This window comes from Leuresthes tenuis, unplaced genomic scaffold (genome assembly GCF_036924035.1).
Source record: "Leuresthes tenuis unplaced genomic scaffold, fLeuTen1.0.hap1 SCAF_14, whole genome shotgun sequence".
NCBI classification, from domain to species: Eukaryota; Metazoa; Chordata; class Actinopteri; order Atheriniformes; family Atherinopsidae; genus Leuresthes; species Leuresthes tenuis.
Genome location: NW_027325368.1, coordinates 10,059,659 through 10,073,667, shown reverse-complemented (window position 1 = coordinate 10,073,667; position 14,009 = coordinate 10,059,659). Strand labels below are relative to the sequence as shown.

At 36.9% G+C, this 14,009-nt stretch overlaps 1 protein-coding gene across 2 annotated transcripts in view; it reads right to left on the bottom strand.

Annotated features, from left to right (window-relative positions):
• Window positions 1-13,575, bottom strand: part of LOC140269353 (RNA-binding Raly-like protein) — a 44,337-nt gene extending 30,762 nt beyond the window's left edge. The window contains exon 1 of one of the 2 annotated variants that reach the window (XM_072364405.1): window positions 13,454-13,575. The gene's annotated coding sequence lies outside the window, so the exon portion shown is untranslated. The remainder of the gene's footprint in view (window positions 1-13,453) is intronic. The other variant, XM_072364406.1, reaches the window with a different exon arrangement.
• Window positions 13,576-14,009: the final 434 nt, after the last annotated feature.

Here is a 14,009-nt window from a genome sequence, read left to right as displayed (position 1 = left end):
AACGACACAGTTGGGCTCATTTGTGCTTATTTTCATTCATTCTTGAGCAGTAAATACAGCACAAAAAGGGGATAATTTTTTGCTTGTCTGTAAGGACAAAAAATGATAAAAAAACGTAACAATTTCAGATGTCACAAGATAATCACCAAAGATCTTGAAATCCCTTTTTAAATTTTTCATAATGTTATCAACACGTTTTACAAACATAAAAGGGATAAGACTTTTCTTGGACATGTGACTAAGTTTGTACAGGTTGATGTGTATTGTGGAACAAGTAACATACAAACTGGAGCACTCTTGTGTGGTGGTTTCAGCATGTTTAACACAGTTCATAAAGAACAAGTAGAGTTCCATGCACAGAAACACCTATTTTGAAAGAAATACACAATTATATATATATATGTGTGTGGAATTTCATATTTGAGCTAAGGCTTAAAAATGAACCCAATGAAGTAAAAAAAAACAACAACAAATTTCTAGTTAAACATGATCTGAGGTAGTATCATGCTGTGGGGTTGCTTTGCTGCCACTGGTAATGTGACAAAAGTGTAATTAAACCACATTGTTGATATACAAATGTGTATGTGTGTGTATATATATATATATATATATATACATATACATACATTTATATACATACATATGATTATTAGATACCTGCTTTGCCTACAGGAAAGCTCATCAGAGTGTGATCACCTAAAAATACTGTGATACTTGGCAAACTTCCAAAGTAGTCAGCAATACTGTAATCATGGTATTGTGAATAAATGTATTTGAGCTTAAATCATGATCTTGTCTTAACCACAACCAGGTTTTTTTTCTTTAATTAATCAAGTACTTTTAGTACCTAACCCCAAAAGTGAGACAGTGTTACAAAATCTCAACCGAATGGACGTGATGCGAGAGATTGAACCAAAACAATGTATGCATGAAAAGAAATTTCAATTAGAAAAAAAGCTTTGGATTTCAGTCTAAATGGTAGCTCCAAAGCTTTAGGTCCTGAGTGGACTGGCACCATCCACCACTCACTTGTAACTTCACCCAAATGTTGACTTTGTTGCTTATTTTTAAAGTTTTTCTGTCTAATGACACGAGTGAGTGAAAACAGCCTGCTGCACCAGTTTTGAATGAAGAGGGAACCCCCCAAGTCTCACTTTGGACATGTAGGGTTTCTCAAGCTGGCAACCTAACAGGATGGCCATTGTAACATTTTTGATACCTAATGTGTATAAAAACATTTTTATTTTTATACATATTTGTTTTTATACACATTTTATATTTTATATTATATATTATATTATATTATATATTTTTTTATTTGAACTCAGTAGAAAACTGAGTTCAAATAAAGAGGAAAAGCAATAGATCAAAGTTGGACTCAAACACAAGTCCCATGCTTGGTCATCTTTTTTAGTCCAACAATCTTTACACCCATGTTAATTGTTGCCAAGTATAGAATTACTTTTTCCTGTAGCCATTCATTGTTAACAAGTCCGTAACAAAATACATCTGTAGAGCAGTTCTAGTGTGTCACAAAGTGAGAATAAACAAGTACCTGATCTTGACCAAGCATGTATGTGACAATTTGGGGGTAATAATGTGTTGTTATGGGGTATTAGAGACCAAATGTGTCACCCAGTGTTAGAAAAATAAGTTTGAGGAGAATGTCTTGGGTTTCTCAGAAGGACAGCGACCTAAAGGACGCTTCCAACAGCACAAAAGAATGCCGTAAAAGGAAGAAATGGACTGTTTTAAACAGAACGGTGATGAGTGCTGACCTAAATCTTTTGAGAAGAATTTCTACTAACCTCAAACAACTTCCTAACATCAACAAATTTATATACACAGAAAGTCAGAAATAGTCAAATGTCTATAGAGTGTTTTCTCACACAGTTTACAGCATTTCAGCAGCAGACACGCTTCAGTCAATAACTCAATATCTCTTCAGTGCACGTATACTGGGACAAGGACAGCAATCTAATTAACTGGCCAAGTCGAGATGTAACCATAACCACGCAACCTAACTGAAAACATTGAAGGAATGGCAGAAACTGCAAGCACACAGCAAAAGGTTTATAGATAGGTAGAAAAAACATTTAGATGTTGTCGTCATTGTCAATGAATTTGCGATCAGTTATAAGTGAACAAAGTTGATGTTTCCATTTCTTTCACTATGACTCAATCTTTTTTGTCTCTTTTGTTAAGTAACAAGTTTTATTAAAAAATTAAATAAAAGATTTGCTTTATAATGATATTGTGAATTATGTGTTTGTAGTCCATGAGTGCAGAAAACTCTGACCAGGACTGCACATGAAACTGAAACAGCTTAAAAGAGTAAGTTGCCTCACAAGCGTTTGTTGTAACTGTTTCTGAATCTCAAGCTGGATGAAAACTTGCTCTTGGACACAAGGCATCAGCTCAACAAATGGTTTGCAGTTTTCTTCAAAGTCTGCAAACTTTTCAAACTTCTACCAGCAGCTGACGTCACTGAGCGGTCACTGAGCAACCACTGCGGCAAAGCTCTAAATAACCGCAGGCTGCAAGTGAAACAAAATAACCACAGGGCATCTGAGGCCTAAGTAAAGGCATTCATAAGCTTTCAATTTCTCTGTTCCCACATGCATCACCTAAGAGGATCTCTCCAGGGATTCTTCAGTATTATCTTGTCAATTACCCTCAATTACATATTTTTAATAAAAATGAAAACTGTAAAAAAAGAGGAGTATTATTCCTCTTGCTCATTCAACATGGGGAAGAAAGAGACTCCAAAGATGATTCTTTTGCAATATTCATGAGACTGTAAGACCCTCAAAGCCTTTTAAGAAGAAGCATGTGGCATAACTGCCAGCAAACACTTGGTGGAAACGTCCCAGGCCAGAAAACACGCTGAATTCAAAGCAGCTTGATAAGCAAGACAGAAGAGGAGAGATGGGGCTGGATTAATCTTGGCACCCTTAATGCTCCAGAAATGAATGCAAAATAACATTTTTCTGCATCAGTGGAGCTGTGATTGCATCCCAGCTCATCACTGACATGTTTTTCCTGACAAACACTTTGTTTTGTTTCTCAAAATTTCTGTCTTTAAACAGAGAAGTTTAGCATTTCTCTTTGGGACTTCTACAGCATCCTCTCATGTTGCAAAGATTCCAAGTTTAGGTATTTCATGGATCCTCTTTGGTTCTTTCACACCGACAGTCAGTGGCTTCACAGTCTGAATTCTCAGGAGATAAAGAGGCGAGGAACTGGTGAAAGTAATCATTTTAGCACTTCCTCTCTGATCTCTCCTCACTGACTCACGCTCCTGTCAGAGGAAAAAAGATGAAACTTGCTCATATACGATGACAAATACATACTGGATGTGACGGATAAATTCAAGCCCCACTCACCCACTGGTACTTGAATATGGCATTGCAGTATCTTATCTACAGCATGATGATGGTATGTCAAATAAGATGAGAAACTTTAACTGTCATCAAAAGAGGAAAATCAGAGTGTGTTTTATTCATAAACATTTTTATAGTCTGCACAGATACACTGACACATCTGCCTCGTCGGGCCAAGAAAACCTTTGGGAGACAAATCTCAACTTTTGGTTCCTCCGTGGACAAAAACATATGGTTGCATAAAATGGTTTACTTCTTTTGCCGGAATAATTTTTAAATACCAGCCAACCACATTACAAGCACATAAATGTGAATTAGCAATGTAATTACATTTTAGACAGTCTGAACTCATTTCTCGTCCTCACTGTTTTGAGAGAATGTCGGCATCATTAAGTGGTAGCACTATTAAAAGTGCTGCCATAAAAGCTGAACACCTTCTTAAAATTCAATAGCTAACGGACACAAGAACAACAACTTCATGCTGCAACATCATTACAAAATAAGTTATGAATTAAATAATAATGTAGAGAGGTGAGAAAATTACAAACAGATAAATGTTGAAATTAATTTAATATATATTCACAATCTAACATTGTAATAATCATATTTCTCAAAGTTAAATTGTGAAAAGTCCAGAGATTTCAACTTCCAAGGTTTCAAAGATTTCGAAGATTCAAAGTATCCAGACAAATCTGTGCACACAGGGCACAAGGCTGAAAACCAGTCTTGAATGTCTTTGATCCTCAGATCCTCTGGCAGCACCGACTTGAAAACAGACACCATTCTGTGGTGGAAATCACCACACGGGCTTAGGAGCACCTCCAAAAAAGGATTCTCAGAGATCACAGTTCATCACAGTGTCAACAAATGCAAGCTAAAATTGCCATGCAAAGGAGACAACAAATATAAACAAGATCCAGAATGGTGATAGTTGATGGGAAGAACGGAGGTGAAGAAGAAATTAGTACAAAAGTCAGCCTCAGTGATTCCATTAATCTATAGGGCATGAGGAAATTTTACATTTGAGGCCAAACTAATGCTGAAACATGTATACAAACTTTGGAGAAACATTTGTTGCCAGACACATCTTCTTCAGGAAGGTCTTAATCATTTGATCAAGACAATGCCAAACCACATTCTCCATGTATCACAACATATGTTGCAGTTTGTTAAAAGAAGACGTAATGCACCAGAGTGGTAAAGTGCCACTGTCCCAACTTTTATTCAAACACTTTTCTGGAATCAAATTCTGTTGCTAAAAGTTTGGAATAAATACTTTTAACTTTCAATGTTTTGTACCAATTTAAAGTAAATATGGAGTTTAAACTTTTTTTTTTTTACAAATATAAACATGTTTTATGTTTCATTTACACAGTTGTTGTAACACTTAACTTGTTGTAACTCCCTTTTAAGAAACTAATGACTCAAGACTTTTGTTTACAGTGAATTAGGACATTCCCTTCATTTACTGAATTTACTCAGTTTTTTTAAACAAATATGTGTTTGGTTTTACTGATAACTTTTTTCCTCCCTCTTCCTTTGATTTTTGCTAATGCTAAGCTAAGATCACTTAATTGTGGGTTCTTGATAAGAAACTAACACGAATCAGTTGACCACACTTGTGTTGGCAAGGAATTTAAATGACTTCCTCATCTTGAAGTGGGAGTCACTCTAAAAATAATTGTACTTCTCTTTGTTACTTAAACTTTTAAACAGATCATATATTTTATTTAGGCAAATGTCTTGAAACCAAGATGCTCTCAACTGAAGGAAAGAGACAATATCTGTTAATTTTCAAACACCAGGAGAATGGCAGCGAGTGATATGACCGACTTTGGCTTACTAGGTAAAATATGTTAATTTTGAAGAAAACAGACAGGATATCATCATAAATGTTGCCTTCCTCCAATTACAGATTGATTTGTGTGGGTTTAAGTGCTATCTAATTATATTTTTTAAAACTGAATCTGTCCGTATCAAAAACATCTATTTCTGCTGTTACCTCCAGTTTATTTAAAATGTAACTATTTAAAAATGAAAGAAAAATGAAAAATCAAAGTTTTTAACAATGTTTTAGTTTGATATTTCACATGCATGCGAATGCAATCAGTGTTTATTAGAAGCAAGATTATTTTTTCCCTCTCCCTCATTCCACTGACTCTGAGCCAAACAAGAGAAGAAACGTGCGCTAACATACATTTACCAGCAAGGCTGCATAAAGGTAGAGCTTATTTTTCTTCTTTCTGCTTTTGAGTGTAAGTACACGCAGCATGAGGTACGAGGATTTTTCAAATCACTGCTGAAAATAGTGCTAAAAATCACTCGGCAGCTTTTATTACAGAAGGAATTTTGAGCACAAATAATACCTGCAGCTCATATGATTGCTTTGATTTTCTAAATGTCACTCAAACACAAAAAGTGAAACATCGTTATTGCAAATGTAGAACTGCCACAAAGACCAAATAATACGCTCAATCAAAAAAAATTAAATTAGAATGTCGGGTGCAGAGTCAAACTAAATGATATTTAATCATAAAACATAATAGATTTAACGCTGACAAATGGTGAAAACCATCTATCGAAAAAAGAAAAAAAGCAATGAACAGAATTTCATGAGTTAGCATAAGGTGGTTGTGTAATAACATTTTACAGCCATGAATGCCCTTTTTAATAACGCTCTCTTGCCCTCATTCATTTTTTCCCTGCTTTTTTGCAGGCATAAATTACACAGCTAATACTCTAACAGCAGCAGCTATTGCTGAATCATTCAAAGACCTCAATTAGCAATTAAGGACTTAATGAATAGATGTCCTAGCTGGGCCATTTTGCTCCAGGCCCACAGGAGCCCAGTGGAATCTAATCTCTCCTGCAGGACTTGTACAGTAAATACTGGCTATCGGTGCAGAAAAGACTAGCCTGCTGTTGCACCAATATAATCAGTGACTTGCCTTGCAGTTTTGAAGCACCGTTTACTATAAACCAGGAATTTGCTGTGGATCTTAACAAGAATGGATGACTGTCAAGCACCATTCTTATATATTTTTACTGTCAGTTCTTTCGCCCCATTGCTTTCTGCATAATATCTGTGTGAGCGTGAACTGAAGAAGAAGAGAGGAAATGGCAACAAAAGGGAGAGAGAGAGATATGGAGGCAGAGAAAGTGAAATAAATGGAGGTGAGATGGAAGGAGGGAATGAGCTAACTTAAAAAAAGATTGGGGAACATTTGCAATGCCAATCATCTTCAAGGAGCTTAGAACTGGGCCTCAGACCAGAATATCAAAGATGGAAAAGTGTATTCATACATGATGCGGTAGGTAGGTAGCACTGGCTTATAAATTATTAGTGTAACTCTATCCTTTTATATTACAATTCTATCAGCCGGTTATCATTAACATATTCTTCATACATTTAATGAACTGACTTTTTGAACTCAGAGGATTCACTGTGTTGGAGCCCACAGCTATATGACAATGCAGAGGTCCTGTGAGGAAGATACACTCCAATTTCCATCAGTTTTATCTCTCCCTTCACCTCCCCACCCTTCTGCTGGGAATATTTATGGAGGCTTTCTGAAGCATGAAGACTATGGGCAGACGATCACATGCCTAAAATGAGCTGTACCTTAATCAAATTGCAGCAACCAATAGCTTTGACCCGAATGACAGCAAGGAGATAAAACATGGCGAGATGGGATGAAGTCATGTCTCTGGAAGATATTTTATCTTGCATCTCATAATAATGACAATAGCAAGACCAATTATCTTTAAAATCCGAGTACATTCATTAGATACCAGAAACCTGCTGGTTGGGCTCAGTTTGTGTCATTTGAAGAACTTCTGGCTGTTTGTAGCATTAGGTTTGGTTACTTAGGTGTTAATTTTCAAGGCAAATGGCTCCTACATTGACTTTGGAGTAACATCCTGTTTTCAGGAGTTAGGCTCTGGAACGTCTCTATTGCATCACCATACATCACACTGTTGCCTTTTGAGTATTCATAAAAGTAATTTTTCTTAGTCTACTAAAGGCTTCCCCACTCTCACAGTGTGGAAAGCACTTGAAATGAAGGATTACTCCCACATCTCCATGCGTATTTGTTTGAAAGTGGGTAAAAAAAGACTCCACCTGCTGCTGTAGCAGGGGAGGCCACAGCTCTGCTTGAGGCATGAACATATGCCATGCTTTCCCATATCTCTTGGCATGGACGCATTTCTCCATTTCCTTAAATCTTCTCTTGTATGACTGCCAAATATAGCTTCTGCGCCACTATGCTAAAGTAACTGGGTCACTAGAGCTGTGAGTAATTAGCTGATAACAAAATATGTTTGCTTTATGACACCGGGACGCTGTCAAGTGAGAAGTCATATTGACTTAATGATTTGAAGCAGCGCTTGAAAGGTCAGAGGTAAAAGCTGACAAATGTGCAGATGAGCACCTAGGTTATTTGCAGGTTTGATCAAATGAACACAAAAATGCACAAAGCCAAGCTGGATATGTATGAAATTGAATCTCCACTCTGTGAATACTAAAAACAACATGATTTAGAGCTGATTATAATTTAATCTGAGGAATAATTTGCTATTTAAAAGGGAGAATGGGCCCCGGTGTGCTGTTAAATATTACAGGCTGACAATAGTCTTAGTTTATTGCATAAAACAGATTTTTGAGACACAAGAACAGCAGAGTACATAAATGCAATGTCACAAACACTAAACAAATGCTCATCTGAATGCAAATGAAGAACCACTAGGGAAGAGCTAATAAAAAAAAAGACCATAAATTTGAAGACAAACAGGCAGTTTTCTCTCCTGATGATCCTTTGGTTGACTGGTTCCTGTATTTGTTCATAGGGATTTCAGAACACAAACACAAATATCATTAAAAAATAAACATTTTATTCGTAGAACTCGTGATTATTTTTCTGTCAGAGGTCTATCAAAGGTAAAATTTAGGGCAAAATGTAAAACAAACATGTTTGTTATCACGATAAGAGGTTTTTAGGTTTTGGTTCAATAACAAAGTCAAAGTCTGGTAATAAAAAAAAACAGAAGCCAGCAATGGATTAAGCCAATATCTGACTTCACTACCTGAAACTCTCAAATATCTTTTAAAAAGGTCTTAGATGTTTAAAGATTACTGAAAATAGCTAAACAGTTTCCTGAAACAGTTCAACATTGTAGAGTTTAGCAACAAATCTGTCAACAAGAGTATACCTATTAGGTGCTATTTTATGAGGAAGAATAAACACCAAGGCAGTGTATGTAATAATAGAAAGTGTCATCATGTGCAAGAGTCTGGATCCTCCTTATTTGAAGGAAATCAGCCAAAAACAATGTATGTCATTGCTTGTTTTTATTCCCCAACATGACTAAGAAGTGACCTTCTTCATCTCCTAGGAGGCTGAGTTATAACTCAGAACAGTGTCATCAGGAGTTTTAGTGTCGGTTATTAAAAACTTCGTGTTTTTTGTTCAAAGTAAATGTTTCACTTGATGGGTCATTTTACATAGACAAATTTGCATGAAAATCTGTTTACCACTGATTTGAATGGATCGCTCAGTCACAATGAAGGCCGAATAGATAGGGCCCAATGAAGGAAGGCATTTACTGGCCAAATCCATAGGAGATACGTAATATGGGACAACTACCATTCAATGTGCTAGTGACATTCAGGGCGGGTGCAAGCTCAATAATGAGTTTTTAGGAAACAGTGGAGCTCTACACCTGTGGTAAAAGTTTCCAAACTTGTTTTTCAGATGATCCCCTCATTAAACCCACCAGTCGAGTTCAGAGTGAGTGTGCATTTCAAATGGGACTTTGTTGATACTTTAATTTATATAAAAGCATAATGTGATGTATTTCTCATTGTTTTAACTGTTAGCCAGTTATAAGTAACTCAGACCAGTAGAAATAGGTCAGATGTAGAAGCTGCGCTGTAATCTGCTGATCAAATCAAGCTTATTTTCTCTAACGAGCTACGCTTATCCACAAAATATCCACATGTGTTGTAAGAAGCAGATGACGCCTGCTCAGGCAAAATGTCCCTGATTAGGAATCCCAGCTCTTTGTGTTCCAGTTTAAAAGGTTAATATAACAAGAACATATTCAGAGAGAGTAGTGCAATGCTGTTTTTGTAACTGAAGTGAAGTTATTTGAGGTATCCGTAACAGTTTGAAATCTAATATTCCATTAACAAAATATACAGTGATCCAATCCAATATTTATACAATGAATGCAACTTTTAAAAAGCTCACTGGCTTGAATACGAGCAGAGTGAATTTCTTTTATTTTCAAAAAATATTCAAAAGATGAGAAGCTATTTCGTATACTTTAAGAAGATAACTTTTTTGTCCTCTATAAGGTTTCATACTTGTTGAAGGACACAATATGTTCAATCACAAACACAATCCAAAGAAAAAAGTATCGACAAAGAAGAAGAAAAAAGAACATTAATCTGTGTTAAGGGCTTTTTTTCTTAACAAAACAAAACAGCACAAATACAAATACTCTAATGTGTAATGTCTGTATGCTTATCCTTAAAATCTACAGTGCCTTTCCAAATATTGCTTAAAAAGACCATTATTCAAAGAACTGCAACTCACACCATGAAATATTATTAAGTGTAAAGAGCTATTTTCAAGGGTTGAACAATATAATGTTTCAGCATTGACTTTTCAGTGCATGTATGCAGTAGTTTCGTCACATATTATGCAATGTCAAGTAGAGCAATTTTAGTCTGATAAATCTGATACAGTTTTCATTTCACATGATTGCTACATAGGAGTAAATGGGAGTAAATACAAAAAATTACTTGAACTACTTTACATCCCGACATGTGCAGTATCTTTTATTTCAATGTGTAATTATCGCTTTGCCAAATAAAACTTTCTTTTATCTACCTGCATTGTTCACTCGACACATACTACTGTTATTTATTACTCTTATATTGCTTATGTCAAGTCTGATTTTCTCTGTTTTGTTATTTTTCTGCTGCTGCAATAACATGATCATTTCCCCACTGCTGGACAAATGGCATTATTAAGCCCAATTTAATTGTTCTTGGATATCCTTTTTTTCCAAAATGCAAAATGGGTTGCATATGACTGATGAGCAGGCTTGGTACACACATAGGAAAATGAGCAAAGGGTAAGGAAAATTTAACAGAAAAAAAAACTTTCAAAAAAATTCTACAACTGGAAGGATGATATTAACTGAAAACAATTACTCTCTTGGCCCTCTATTACTTCAACAACAGGCAACATAACTAATTCTATAACGACATGATAGATTACTGACTTTAGCCTGGACTGACATAAGAATATTAGTTGTTGTGTCGAACTGTGTATTAAACAACCCATCTTCTTGTCCAAAATATCTTCAGAAGAATAGAATAGTTATGTGACTCGCTTCATGTCTTTGTTTGGTGAGTTAAAACAATAGAAGATGGGTTGCTACTGAAAAAGTCTTCCGAGTAAAAATTGATTTTTCAGTTTTATTTTAAAATAAATAATTTTATATTGCAGCACAGCTGCTCTCCATCACAAAATCAGCCAAATCATTCTACAGTGATTATTTTATTAATGGATCTTTTCCATTAACACTCTGTACTTTAAATAAAATACACAGTTTTTATAAAGGTAAGAATGTTTTGATGATATTTTATCAGCACAAATAGTGAGTCTTCACATACACCATTTGAATTCACGGGTCTTTCAGTTTTGGTCTTAGAAGAAATTACATTTTTTGAGTATTTTTAAATCCTATCCCAACCCATTCTGGAAGAGTATTATCATTTTGTTTCTTATCTATGGTGAGACTTCATTCTTAGCTTTTTGAATGAAGCAGAGCTTTGAATAGCTCAGAGTAAGACGTGTGCGGTGAAGGGGCCATGGGGTTAGTGAGTAGAAACACTCCAGACTCCGAGGCAAGAAACAGCTCGCTCCAGCTGCCAGAGTAATGAAGTGTTGGCAGCTGTCCGTGGTGCTGAAATCAACCTCCATCTCTTTGAATGGGGAATAAAAAGAACTAGCCATGGTGCTGAAATACTGATGCTGAGAGGCAACCAGCACGTCTCAGAACAAAACTCGGCATGGCTCAGCAAGCATAGGCATATGTAGCAACTTAATCTGCTGTTTCCCAATAGTTGAACACACAGGCCCTGTCTTAAGAAATGTGTTCCATATGACTAATGCAGGTGTGAATATGTGCATACAAGAGTAGCAGATCTAATAAGGAGCAGGGGGTGTTGCCACATACATAATGGAACAGAGAACTGTTCTTTTTGAAGTGGATATTATACATGTGTGTAAATCACACTCTCCCACACAAGCGTGCCATCAAATTTCTTTCTACTTGCCTGAGTCCTTCATCTAGTTTTCTCTTTGGTTATAGTCACATGCAGATATATAAAAAGAGACAGAGAGAAGCTGCTCCCATAATATGTTCTCTGACCTATAGTCTGAAAGCTAGGGCTGCTGTGAAATTTATTTATTTTTTATCCATATATTGAAGATAGACTCTGTGGTGCATGGCTTTGAGGAAGCCAACATCATACACTTTCTAAGGGTCAGTGATCATCCCAGCCCGTGAGTGCAGATTCATAAAGACGGGCTTCTGCTGGACAGACACAGATTACTAACCAATCCAAAAATGCCTGACAAAACTTCATTCCTTCCTTCCCCTCTCAGAGCTCATAGTGATTCAGTGCATGCGTGTATAGGCTGGCTATTCCAGAGCCTGCCTCCCACTTCATCCCCAGTGAGAGATAAGTATTGTTTGCGTAGCAGCATATTTCATGCCTGGATTCCCCCACCTGTTCCCTGACCTGCAAAGTCTGAAGGCTGGAGTAGCTGTCAAATGTCCCTGCATACATCTGTGGAGGATGATTGAAATGGTTTGTCTTGAGTGTTTTCCTCTAACAGAGCACAAAACCAAAACTTTTGTCAAGGATTTTTAGGCGATGATCCCAGAGGTCATTTAAAAGACTTTCTGTCCATTCATTTTGGGAGATTTTGTGTGTTGGTAGATTTGTTGCCTGCAGGTTTGTGGGTGAGTTCTTGCTGCATGTCAAGGTCATATTATTAATCAAATCTATCAGCTTGATTTGCATAATGATCTGCGGCAGAATTTGCTTGGGTTTTTATGACCCTCCCTACCGAACTCTTTCTCCCTAGCGCTTTTGACTCCTTCAGCCACTTTAAGTTTCTCTGCAGGTCTAATTGTGTTCTTCGTGTTCATTTCCAAACATTGTCAATACGTGTGTGACAAGGCAGAGAAAATAGGCGAGCACAACTGCCTCCTGTTCAGTTATATTTTTGCACAAAATGGTTGGCATTGCTTGGATTTTTTCCTTCCCAATATAGAAGATGTATTCAAATACCAAACACAAGACTTGTGTTTTTTCCCCCAAAGAAACAAAACATACATTCCAGATTAAGACGCCTCAAACTGCAGCAGGCAAATTGGTATTTCTGCTGAGTTTCACTTTAATAAAAGATATAAAACTGCTTGGTACTTGAGTGCGAATTGTCCGAGACACTCAACCAAAAAGCAAAAAGTTCCAAATTGCTGCATGGAGAAGCGCAATGAAAATACCAAAACAAACTCCGGCAAAGTTAAATTCCTCACCTAATGGAAAATCAAAATCCTCAAAGACGAAAATCAAAACAGTTATTTTGCGCCTTCAGAGAGGGACAGCCTCCAACACCAGAGAAGCACTGCAAAATCAGATAAAAGCACCAAAATCACACCCAAATAAGCCATGACAAAGGTAGGGAAAAAGCCACAAAATAAGCAAAAGATTGGGACAATAACAAGTGAACTCGTTAAGAAGCTGCTTCGGGAGGTGAAGAGGAAGATAGAGAAGAGGGGAAAAATATCAAGAGCGTCTGCAAGCACGTAGGGCTATTTCTCAGTGGATGTCGTCCGAGCAGCAACACTCAGCATCCAAGATTTCAATCATTGCATGCAGAAAACGAGAAAACATGTTCTCCATGTCGGAACACCAAGACAAGGACGGAAGAAAAAGAGGATAAAAATGTGTTTGAGAAAATTTCAGTGGGAAAGGTACTCACCGGGCGGGAGTAAAAGGTTTCAGTTAAAAAGAAACTGGGCGTATGGCGGTGAAGGCTTGGCGGTGTGCAGGCTGGTGTACACCGAGGCTCTGCGTTCCGTTTGCGCTCTCGCTCGCTGCCGGTGGCTGAGTCACGTGACTCTGGGTTGGCCAGAGTTTTTGAATCAGTCCGAGCTCTGCTTTTACAAGCTACACCGACATTTTCGGTGCTGGAACAGATTGGAGCTTTTTCTGGTGGTGTCATTTATTTTTCTTTGCAGAGCTTTCAGAGCTTTTCTAAATAGGGTCCCAGTACCTCCATGAGGGGCACCCATGTGTCTGAAGAGGGTTGATATGGGATGGTGGGGTTTGTGTTTTTCAATTTTCCTGTCACTGAAGTGGATAAATTTACTGTACCGTGCAAACGTTTTGAGCCTTCTTGTATTTCCAGGAAAACAGGAACTGGGTGCAGTGATCTAAAAAGTGAAATGATGAATGTAAAGATGAATGTAAATAAGTTAAAAAGGTTTTTCTATTCTAATAAATTTCAATTCAGTGTTTGGTATGACCATGTTCAT